Genomic DNA, 12,248 nt, shown 5'->3' on the forward strand with positions numbered 1-12,248 from the left:
TTATTCAAGATCTTCTGATATTTGTAAATAATTATTTGTCTTTCATTTACGTGGCAAAGCTTTTGTAGCAGAGAGGCTGTAGAGTTGGCTTTTGTGAGAAGCTGATAGGAGCTTCTCCCATATATGGCAGAACCAATGCCAGCTGGCTCCAAGGTGGATCTGCTGCTGACCAAGACTGAGACCATCAGTGGTGCTGGTAGTGCCTCAGGCATAACATATTTGAGAAAATGGGGGAAAGAAACCCACCTGTGGGTCAGCAGTCATAGGAGAGATGTGAGAATATGTGAGAAAAACACAGTATACAGCAAGGTTAGTGAATAAGGCAGGGGAGGAAGTGCTCCAGGTGCCAGAGCAGAGATTCCCCTGCAGCCCATGGAGGTACATGGTAGAGCAGATATCCACCTAGAGTCCATGAAAGATCCCATGCTGCCACTGACAAATGTACCCAAAGGAGACTGTGACCCATGGGAAGCCCACACTGGAGCAGGCTCCTGGTAGAAAGTCTGACCCTGTGGGCAACCCACGCTGGAGCAGTGTGTCCCTGGAGGACTGCACCCTGTGGAAGAGATCCACACTGGAGAAATTTGTGAAGAACTGCAGCCTGTTGAAAGGAATCACATTGGAGAAGTTCATGGAAGACTGTCTCGCGTGAGAGGGATCCCATGCTAGAGCATGGGAAGAGTGTGAATAGTCATTACCTGGAAGAGGAAGGAGTGGCAGAGACAATGCGTGGTGAACTGATCACAGCCTCCATTCACCTGCGTCACTGCTTTGGGGGAGGAGGTAGAGAAAATTTGGAGTAAAAATGAGCACAGGAAGAAGGGAGGGTTGGAGAAAAGGTGTTTTTAAGCTTTTTTTTTTTTTATTTCCCATTACCCTATTCTGTTTTTATTAATAATACAGTAAGATAATTTCTTGAAGTCGAGTCTGTTTTGCCCATGACAATAATTGGTCATTGTTTCAACCTATGAGTCTTTTATTACATTTTCTCTTCCCTGTCCATTTCCAGAGGGGAGTGATGCTTCTGGTGGCACGCAGCATCCCAGCCAAGGTCAACCCAGCTCAGCCCATTATCTCCTCTCAGCACCAGTAAAGTACACATATTAGAATCTATTTTTTTTCCCCAGTAAACAATCAGTTCTTAATGTTACATAATCTGTTTTAATTTTAAAAGTTAGGTAATATGGGTTACAATTTTTCTCTTTTCAGATGCATAGAATTTTCTTTACTGGCATTCTTATTGCTGTATTAGTTGATCAGTGAATTAAAGTGAACAAAGTATTAAGCCTGTTTGGCTAATAAATAATTAATATATGTGTTTTCATTCAAATTATCTTTGTCAAAAGTCTAATGTTTAGATTTGTGATGAAGGGCAAAGACACACATTATTTTTTATTTGTTTAAAAAAAAAAAATCACATGATAGTAAAAGTGACAGAATCTCAAATTCCACAGTAATTTCAGTGAAATCCCAGCTTTAGGTGGCTTGTGGAGGATGGAAGAAGTCCTTTCTCTCTTTTTCAGCTTTGGATCTCCTTTGTACTGAAGATAAACTTCTGGACTCCTGCCTATCTTTGTTCTCCTATGGACTTTCAACTTATTCTGTCCTTAGACCTTTTCTACTGCAGTTGCAATAATGATGCTTCTCCTAGAAGAATTTAATTAGCACAGGTTTGCCTTCTCAGAATATAAATCAAGAGAGAGATGAACAAGCATCTTATTTCATACCTATATTTTTTTCTCTTTTTTTAAATCAATACTAATAATGTATGGCACAGATACAGTGAATTGAAAACAACATAATCAACTCTACTTTCATCAGTATAAGAGGTAACTTTGGGACACATTAAATATGTAAAGTAAATAGATAAATGACTTTTAGATGCTGTTCATGATTAGTCCATGTAATCATGTAAGTTAAGGCATAGAGGATTGTGTCTTATCCAAACTTAGAAACAGTTCCTGTAAAAATAGTTGGAAGAAACTGAAAAGTAATAGGAGTGACTGACTGAGTTCTTCAAAATATTTCTGTAATAATAGCAGAAAGAAAATAGTAGTTGAAAAAATCCTGAATTAAAAACAAACAAAAAAAGGATCTTCATTTGAATTACAAGCTGTATGAGCCACTACGAAAAACAGGATTAGAAAGGGTGACATACATGGGAAAAATGGAAGGACAAAGTGAAAAAAGGATTTCCATTATATCCACTTAATTTTCACAGAATATTTGAAGTCATATGGAAAGAAAATATTTCCTACATTAGAAATTTTGCAGTAACTTCAAGAAAGTGTGATGAATCAAACTTTCAATATATTATTAACAGCAAAAAGCAATAGCAAGGCAAAGTAGAATTTGAGCAAAATAAAAGAATGAAAGAACATTTTTAATCACAGCTATAAGTGATTAAGGTCTGTTATTCAAGATAAGAAAAGTATCTGGTTTTGAAACATACTTTTTGATGGGAAGTTAAGTGGAGAATATTTCAGCATTCCCTGTTTCTTCAGCAAGGACTTCAGCTTCAGTAGTTAGTTATATCCTAGAGACAAAAAAAAAATATTTATTCTGCAATAATATATACATTAAAAATATTTTTTGAAGCAAGTTTTCAGAACTTGTATGTTAAGACAGCAAATGGAATATTTTGGTATGCCTATGTCACACAAAGTTACCTGGCAGGGCTTCCTGTGACACTGTGGAGTATAATTATACTGACATGATTACATTTCCAATTCCTAAGTATATAAAGTAAGCAGGTTTGAATCCATGTTGGAAGCAACTGTAGCAAAAGCAAATAGAACAAGTTGAGTAACTCAAGAGCTAATTTGACCTCTACTGAAGGTATGTAAAAATAGCTGCACCAATACTGACATTTCCAGTGCCTCTATGACCAAAATCTCTTTTACATCAACAGTTCAGCCCAGGTTTCCAAAGAAAACCTGGGGCATTTATTTCTACAGTACAGTTCTCTTCTAACTGACATCACAGGCAAGAATTTCATTGCTTTAATGAGAACAAAATCAGGTTTCTTCTTTCTGTCCTGTCATTCTTCATAAAGATCTTTCTTCTTTAATAAATATTAGAGGAAATAATTTTGTGATATGTAAACTATTCTAGTGTATTGTACCATGAATTTTAGTAATTAGCTAATTTTTAGTAGAAAATTTTCTCCAAAGAAATTACAACTTAACATGTAGATTTAAAGACATAAAAAATTAAACACTTTTAAAACATGTTCTGAAAAATACCAACATTTAATTTTTCCAGAGTTAAAAATTATTTGCTATGTGAAGCATTCCTTTTAATACTCTTCATGAGAATATTTTCCTTAGAAACTGTGGAAGATATGCCCTTTTACAGCTCTCTGTTTGGAGTAGGAGCCTTCTTTGATTTTATCCATTAGATATCCAGTCTGAAATGGTTTATTAGGCTCTCTGTCCAAGTTGTCTTCCTAAGTGGAAGTTTCACACCCAGAAGGAATTCAATGTGCCTAGTTAGACTCATACACTACATCAGAAGGCATCTTGTTTTGGGAAGGCACCAGTCCTCTTTCCATAGACTAAGAACAGACTTAAATTACTTCTTCTGAAAAACCATCTAATTTCTAAAGGCCTTGAATAAGGTGAAGAGAACCTACCTTTAAGAGCACAGTAAAACTACTAATTGTTTTATTAGTCACTTCACTTAGTATCATATTTAATTTTAGATTTTATTTTCAATCAGCTATTAACAAATACCTTAAGTGTACTCATGGAAAACCTTTAAATAATACAAAAGTAGTATAAGCCCCCAAATATCCTTCCATATGAACTATTAATGAACAAGGAGTAAACAATCAAATCTTCAGACAGCATGAGTGAACATAATCAATCCATTCAGTGTTATCATACCACTGCATATTATTTGAGAATCCAAGTCCAGAGTTACATTCATTTTCCTCTTTGACAAAATTTTACAGAGAGATCGTAATGATAATGACAACTGTGACAGAAAAGTTTGTCTCTTGCTGCATCATTGCATGTGAGTTGCTCACAGGAAGTCACCAGCACATTACTTTAGTCCTTTTAACACTCTGTATTTACCCAGAAGTATTGGCTATTTTTTTTTTAAGAGCACTTTTTTTGTACAAGATTTATCAGAACTGATTCTTTGACACTAACTCATGAAGACAGAGCAAAAGCTGATGTTTAGCAATTCCTTCTGTAAGATGAATATGACTGTCTAATCAGATTAAATTTTGTTTCCCTTTGCTCAGTCTTTGCTAAGTAGAAACCCAACTGGAACATTTAATTCCTCATAAAGCAGGTGGAATAGGAATCACAGCAGCTGCAAAGATTCCTTGGCAAAGGCCCTTCTCTGAGCTCTGTACACACAGCAAGAATTGAGTATCCTGCTACTGCCCCCAAAGGAATGAGCTGGAGGCAGTGGTGAAACGAGGAGCCATGTAGCCTGACAGTAACAGGCAGTCAGGTCCCTCCTCAGAAGGCAGGTACACAACCTATAATCTAGGTTATTAATGTTACAAAAAGTTATTATATTGCAACTCCTGTATCACAGACCTGCCTTGGAAAGGACAGTTAAGTTTTCATTGCCAAAATGCAAAAAGGAAAGAAAGGTCTTGAGGTCTGGAGAGAGTGCTGGTATAGCAAACAACAGAAAGGGTCCTAAGAGTGGTTCTTGGACAGAAGAGGCATAAAGGTATCCATGAAGAGAGCAAGTCATAATTATTTATGGCAAGCCTATTGGGTACCCAAAACATATGAAAATCGTGAACCCCATTCTTTAGTTAATTTACTATGAAGTCATGACTGGGAAATATCAGGACTTTTTCCTTACACCACATTGTCTAATTTCCAATTATGAAAAATGCAAGAATAAATCCACTGATTCTAATTCAAAGATCCATAATTCTTTTGGAGATGTTATAGCTTATATAAACCTATATCTTAGCATGCTATTCATAATCTGGATATTTAACATTTGAATTTAACTATTAAGAAACTTGCTATTGTTTTTTCTGCAAGATCATCTTTCTTCTTCCACTTAAATAAGAATAATCTTTCTTGTTCTTCCTAGAGAAGACAAGTGTGCAGTCAAAACATTTTAGAACTGAGAAACATAGCCAACAAGGAATTTCAATGCTTTGAAAGACCACTGTATGCTTTGCCGTCCCAAAGTAAACTTTTTTCCAAGGTTTTTGTGGTTAAAATATGTTCGCTGTGCCAGGTTTACTCAATATTTAATATTTCATTTGTAATTTCATATATTTAATTTATTAATGTATTCATACATAATTCTTAAATTTTGGCCTGTTATACAGAAATTTACAAAAACCATGTACATTTAAGGTATAAACTCACATACATTATTTCATGTGAAACTAAACATTTGAAAACTTGTAGTCAAAAGAAAAAAACAAAACAAAAAGCCATCAAAATTACACCTCCCCATCATATTTAAAACCAACTATTGACAGAAAAACATCAGTTTTCTGAAAAAACAAATTAAAGTGTGATTTCCTAATCTCAAATCTCTCTCCTGTGCATTACTATACTAGCAGGTGACGTAACTATGAGTTCTGTTAAGTTTTTATGATTTTAGAAAATCAACTGAGAAATAGCACTATTGTGTGCCATTGATTGTTTTCTCAAAATGAAACTTCAGCCTAGTTATGAATGGAATAGATTTTCTGACTTCTTCATCTTTTAATAAGGCCATTTGAGCTTTCCAGTCTAATAATTCTGAGAGAGGTTAGTATTAAAAAAATTCATAATATTCTATAATGTATACTACATTGAGATAGATAATCTAAGATGCTGCAATTATAGGAACTGGGGCTCTCTGTGTACTTCTGAGGTAATACATGGATGCAATACACCATAGTAATGGATGAACCTCAAAGCGTGAAGTCTCATAACAGCTCTGAATTTGCAAAACAGTTGTAAAACAGAATAACAACAGTGGCAGGACTGTATTTTTGACACCAGACATTCTGTCAAAAATTTGATATTTTTTCTGATATATTTGCTTTCTGTAGGTAATACTTTCTAATATTACTTTCATTTCAAAAGTATTTGAACTTCCTCCTCAATTTTGTGAAAATTTCAGGTTGATTCATTTTTTCGTAATCCAAACCACTTTATTAATCTTTTATAGCTATGGAATGAGATGAATAATCAGCTAGTCATCTTCAAAAGAGGAAGAACAGATTGCCCACTGTTCTTTGGCATTGGGAACATTGCATGTCGTGCAAAGCCTTGCTAGCATCTGCTTAAAAATATGAGCATGGGTGTATAATGAATTGAACTATGCTTGAATCAGCCCCTTTCAATGAGTAAATGAGGCCTTTGGAGAGAGTCTGGAAAGAGTCGTAGTTTTCTCTCATGACCTAGGCTTTGTCATGTCATTGCTAGTTACTAGTTTAAAAAGGAATTGTTAAACTAGGAAACTGAATGCATCCTTAAAACTTTCTCTTTTCAAGTAAGAAGCATTGATTAACTTCACAAAAGGAAAATATGCATATTGAAAGACTTTTATTTTTTAATATACAATAAAATAATAATTGTGATTATATTTTCTTATTTTTTTCCATTCACATTTCAGTTGTAATAATAATAATAATAATAGTAAAAATAGTAGAGGGTAATTCAATAATGCAAAAAAAGGTAGGTGGAAGATGTTTGGTGTCCTCCCTTTATTATTTTGTCTGGGTATTTTTCTCCCCACAATTTATATTTCTTTTGACCTATGTATTCTTTTTACAGCCAATTATCATAGAGTAGGTTATATAAAGTAATGCATTGTATTCTAAGACCTGATTCTGCTAGCATATCATCAGAGAAAGACTCCTCATCCTTTTACGAATTCTGACAGAACTGAGGCCTTAATACAGTCATGGCTATAGGAAAAGAGCAGGATAAAGTGCCTCTATCTCTTGCTTCTTAAGAAATGAATTTATGAGATTGAGTAACTATCAAAGGCTTTACAATATCTGAGTAGGAACTGAAGTGACTTAGCAAGTAGCAGCCATTATAGCTTTTGCAATCCTGTGGGCGGCGGTGTCAGGAAATTTCTTTTTACCTGTTAAAATTTCATTAAGAAGCATGAAACTTTGAATAAATAAAACCAAAGTTAGGAAATTTTCTCCTGTGCTTAAATGAATGATTGTGAGGATGAATTTCCCTCACCCTCCAAAAGCAAGAGAAGGTTTTCACTCAGACACACTGGTGTAGGAGGCCCTATGGATCTTTCAAAACAAGACTTTATCATTTGAAATTACTGTTCCACCCAACTGTGAGTATAAATTCCAGATGTTTTGCTGATGGATAGTGAAAGGAGTCAGATTGCTCCTCATAGAGGAAGGATAGAAAATGTTTGAGTTATTGTTCTATTTCTTTTGGTAATATTGTTAGTTTACTTAAAATTATCAATAATCACAGTTTATACAGTCCTCTGACAGGAGGATTTCAACAGAATTTTGGATGAAAATATGTATATGCTTTTATTCACAATAACAATAAATATTTGACCCCTGCAAATGCTATGACGTACTTATTTCTGAACATTTTCTTAGTCCTTTTTAGCCTGAACCATAGTCTGAAAGGTGCCCTCTCTTTCAAAGCCACCAAGTGATTTTTTCTGGAAATTATTTTAGAACTTGTTCCCATACGTTCTAAATGGAATTATGTCTATTAAAATGAATTCAGTACACTGAAGTGTTGTTTAAGCATTAAGGCTCTAAACAGATAGAGTAATGAAATTTGAGTAGACTAGCAAGCCCCCAGGCCTAATCCTCTTCATCTTCAAAAAAGGAACAGAACTTCAAATTAATTCTGAAAAAGGATGGGAAAAATATATCATACAGTATTACAGCACAAATAAATAACTAGCCTAATTGAAAAGTGAATTTTTTTCCCTGTTTCCTCCCAGCTCAGCTGGTTTCAGAAAGAAGCTGTCATACTTCAATGAAGCCCTTGTGCATACAGATGGCTGTGTCTCCTTATGGGCACAAACAGCTGTACCCATCCTTTGCAATCATATCAGCACTTTCTACTAATTATCTTTTCAATGAATTCTGATTATTCTCAGTCCTTCACGCCAGAAAGCCATGGAGGTTTATTTTTTGTTCATTCTGTAGAATTCATGTTAAGTTCAAAGTTTGATTGTGCATGCATGCCACACATACACAGAAATTGTGAATGTGCACAGTAACAGCACAGGGTTACTGCTGAACGCAGGAGAACAGAACCCATATAGTTGACTGCCCAGCAAACACTTGCATTATAATATTTAGCTAGAAAACTATTATCTTTTCCTCTTCAGGTTAGAAATAGAATAAATTACAATATAAAACCAAAGTCTGAGTGATGAAGATTTATGGCAGTCTTTTTTGATAAGGAGTCCAAAATAAAATTTCTAAAGTCCTAATACTTTTCATTAAATATGCCTGAACAATTTACTCAACATACAAAGGAAGAGCTAGGGTAAAAATCAATAATAATAGTAATAATAATAATAATAGTAAAGAGAAATCAAAATTCCTCAAAAAATATAGCACAGAATCCAGGAATTTTCTATGTTGGAAGTGTCTCACAAGGATCCTTGAGTCCAACCCTTAAGGGAATGGCCTATAGAGGGATCAAACCCACAATCTTGGTGTTATTACCACCATGCTAAGCTTGTCACCAATGAACTTCATAAGAAGGTGGGTGTCAAACTAGGAAAGGGTTCGATTATCTCAATTATTCTCCTTAAAGAAATTGAGAAAAAATTGTTTAGACAACGGTGCATGTACCTCAGCAAATTATCATGTTCTTGAAAATGCTGGTATATTAGCTACAACATATACAGATGTTTTTAGCTAGTCAGCATTCAGATGTTATCCTCTGTTGTTGTTAAAGCTTGTGTATTTAAACTATGAGAAGTTAGTTGTAGGTGCAAATCTTTGTGTTGTTTTGGTAAGTGGTGACAGGAACAATTTCACATCTGAAAAATTAATAGAAAAGATGAAAAGAATGAATCTCACAGAGCTATGGGAAAACATTCTGCATTATGCAGTTTATTATCATTATGCTTAAATTAACTCCGTTCTTCTTTCATCTGTGTTGATATGTCATAATCATGACACTAATGAAGCAATAAATGCTATAAATCTAATATCCAGAAAATGTGGTTATCAAGACCTACTACTGAGATCTCAGGATTTGGCCAAAGGACTGCTGATATTTCAACAAATCTGTTATGTATTCTGTAAATTTTATAATGAAATAAGGATCCCGTTGAGTATGATGATAAAATAAGACTATTCTCCAAAAAAAAGTAGTTGTGAAATTGAGGTTCTATTGTCTCCTGATGTTGCAATAAGTAAAAATATTTTTTTCCATCAGTTAGAAGATTTTGATGACTGAAATCTTCAAGAGAAAGTATATAGTATCTTTTAACACATCATTGCCATAAAGAACTTTAATAACCTTGATTAAGACTTTTGTTTGAAGTTTGAGCAAGACAATAATGTTCTGAATCTGCAATGGGTTTATTGCTTATAATACTTATAGAGGAACTGTGTTGAAATTCAACTTATTACCTTACCTCTGAATAATTTTTTAATTCAAGAGTCTTGAAAGAGAATCATGTAAAAAGTTCTCCTGTAGTAGAATGTAGCAGCACTGTTACTGGTTGTAAAACAGAGATTTTACACACTGGAATGCTTTAAGAAAAAAAATAGATTTTTTCTGCAGTGTTTTGTACAAATTAAATTAAAAGTATTCCTTCAAATTTTTTTCCCATCCTCCAGCCCAAACTGGGACCTAGCCTTCTCTTCTTCCTTAGTGAGTGCCAAGAAAAAAGGCAAAAAATGCATTAAGATGTTCTTTTCTTCAAGATTCTCATACATTGAACCTTTCTCTCCTCTTCATTTCCACTACTCAAAGCTATTATCAAATCTACAGAAAAAAAATCCTAGGCTCATATTTAGATGAATAATGACAATAGCTCCCACTATTCACATTTTCAAACATATAAAATATACCCCATGTCCCTCATGCCAGTGTGGGTTACAGTGCTGAGCATTTGGACACCAAGATTTACATACACTACCATCTGGACAATTCACAAACCTGAAGTTCGTCTTTCTCATGCAAATGATAAGAAGGAGAGAGTAGGATATCTACATACCACCACAGTTTGCCAAACTAAAAAGTACACAATAACATATATGTAAATATACATATATGTGTGGGCATCTGATGGGTGTATTTTCTCTGAGTGTGGAAAATCTAGGGTTTTTTGTCCAGATGTTTCCCAACACAGCTAGATTAACATAGCTACCTTAGTTAAATCAGGCAAATTTCATTAAACGATGCTGGTATAGCAGATATTTAAGATCCAGTGGTTTAAATTTGCAAGTGTATGCCATTGAAATAATTCCTTAATAAAAGATCTATGCAGTTCTGCATTACTTTTTTTCATAAGTTCATGAAATTTCACTGAATTTTAACAAAAAAAAGTAGCTGTGTGAGTAGCTACAAACACTTTGCTTTCTATAAACTCAGTATTTGCTATCCTCAGCAATTCATTATTTATAGTTAAACGGTACACATTTCCTCAAAAATGACAACTACATGTGTTTCCTAGAAATAGTTCTGCTCAAAAATGTAAGTGAAAGGGAAAAACAAAAAAAAAAGTAAAAAGCAAAGTACTGTGAGAAGGGGAAGGGGGAAAAACCCAACTATTTGGTTTAAATCCACAAAGAAATTAGTAAAACAGATGGAGACATTTAAGACAGCCAGTAATGAAACACACAGTTGTAGAGATTATGTATATCATAGATCATATCAAGAGCAGAAAGGTTAAAAGTTGAAATATAAATTATGTTCCAAATAATTGGTTTTGATTCAACAGAAACAATTCACAGTGCATAATTTCCTAAAATCTGTGGAAGAGGTTTCATAGGTGTATTATCAGGTAGGATATTGCACTTCCTTTTTTTAAAACATGTTATTATCTGTTTTGTAGAAGTTGGCTTTAAAATAAATTCAGATTCTGTAGAAGAAATAGGGTGGTACTGATATCAATGAATATTTATGGTTTTCTGGCTTAGGTTACTTGGCCAGGTTTATTTGCTAATGTAAATGGGAACTTCGGTCTTCTTTCACCCTACAGTTGAACTCAGTGATCTTACAGGTATTTTTCAACCTTAACAACTCTGTGATTCTATAATCTTATTTATTAGTACATCTGCTGATAACTTTTGCTCAAGCAGGTGGGATGATCATCCATTTGCTCATGAACTGCTTTCATGCGCTACAAATATGAAGGAGAAATGTGTACACTAGCTTTTCCTGCCATAAAGAGATTTTACTTCCTCTCCTACAGGGTGTCACATGGTAGTTAAATGGATGTTTTGGATCCTGGAATTTCTAGGGAAGCTTTGCATGTAAACAAAAATAATATGTTTAGAAAATCTGTGTTAGCAAATTTGTCCCAGATAAGCCTAAAGAGATTCATTAGATCACAATAATGAGAACTTTCCCCCAAACTGGTGATCTATTGAATTGTGTTTGTAAGTTACAAGACTCCCTGCTCCAGGAATGTTTTAAGCTTTATTATTGCTTATGTAGAATCAGCAGATCGCCCTGTGGGTGACAACTTGATCTAAATGCCATTATACTTTAAGTAAATCTGTAAGGCATTGTAAATCTCTATTTCTCATAATAATTTTTTTCAAGATTATTTTTTCAATTTTTTTCAAATTTAAACTAGTTTTTTTCCTGAGGCTTTTGAAAAACAGAGAGTTTGCCTTTAAAAGAAAAAAAAAAAAAAAACAACAAAAAACCAACAAAAAAAACCCGAAAAAATGAACAAATTCCTCCAAAAACTCATTGCTGGTTTTGAGATGGAAAATACTGATGGAAAAATTTGATCTGTCAGGAAAAAGGGAAAAATAAGAAGAGTAGGAATGTATAACTATTTCTCTCATGTTTTATTCTTCTGCTAGTCTTAATAGCTATATCCATAGTTACATAAAACCATGGCTCTTCCCAAACTTACTGTGCACTGAATTTGAAAATATATAATAATAAAAATATCTTTTCCTTATTTTAAATGTGTATTGCTGTGTTGACATAAATGAAGAAGAATAAAGTTACATGGAGTATAGAAAGCTATTTCATCAGTTTTTGCAAAGGGCACAAGAGAAAAATTGACTGATCTTTTGTCTGTGAAAAAGATGCTAACTCATTCTATCATATAGT

The sequence above is a fragment of the Corvus brachyrhynchos genome, unplaced genomic scaffold, assembly GCF_000691975.1.
Source record: "Corvus brachyrhynchos isolate BGI_N302 unplaced genomic scaffold, ASM69197v1 scaffold12, whole genome shotgun sequence".
In the NCBI taxonomy this organism is placed as follows: Eukaryota; Metazoa; Chordata; class Aves; order Passeriformes; family Corvidae; genus Corvus; species Corvus brachyrhynchos.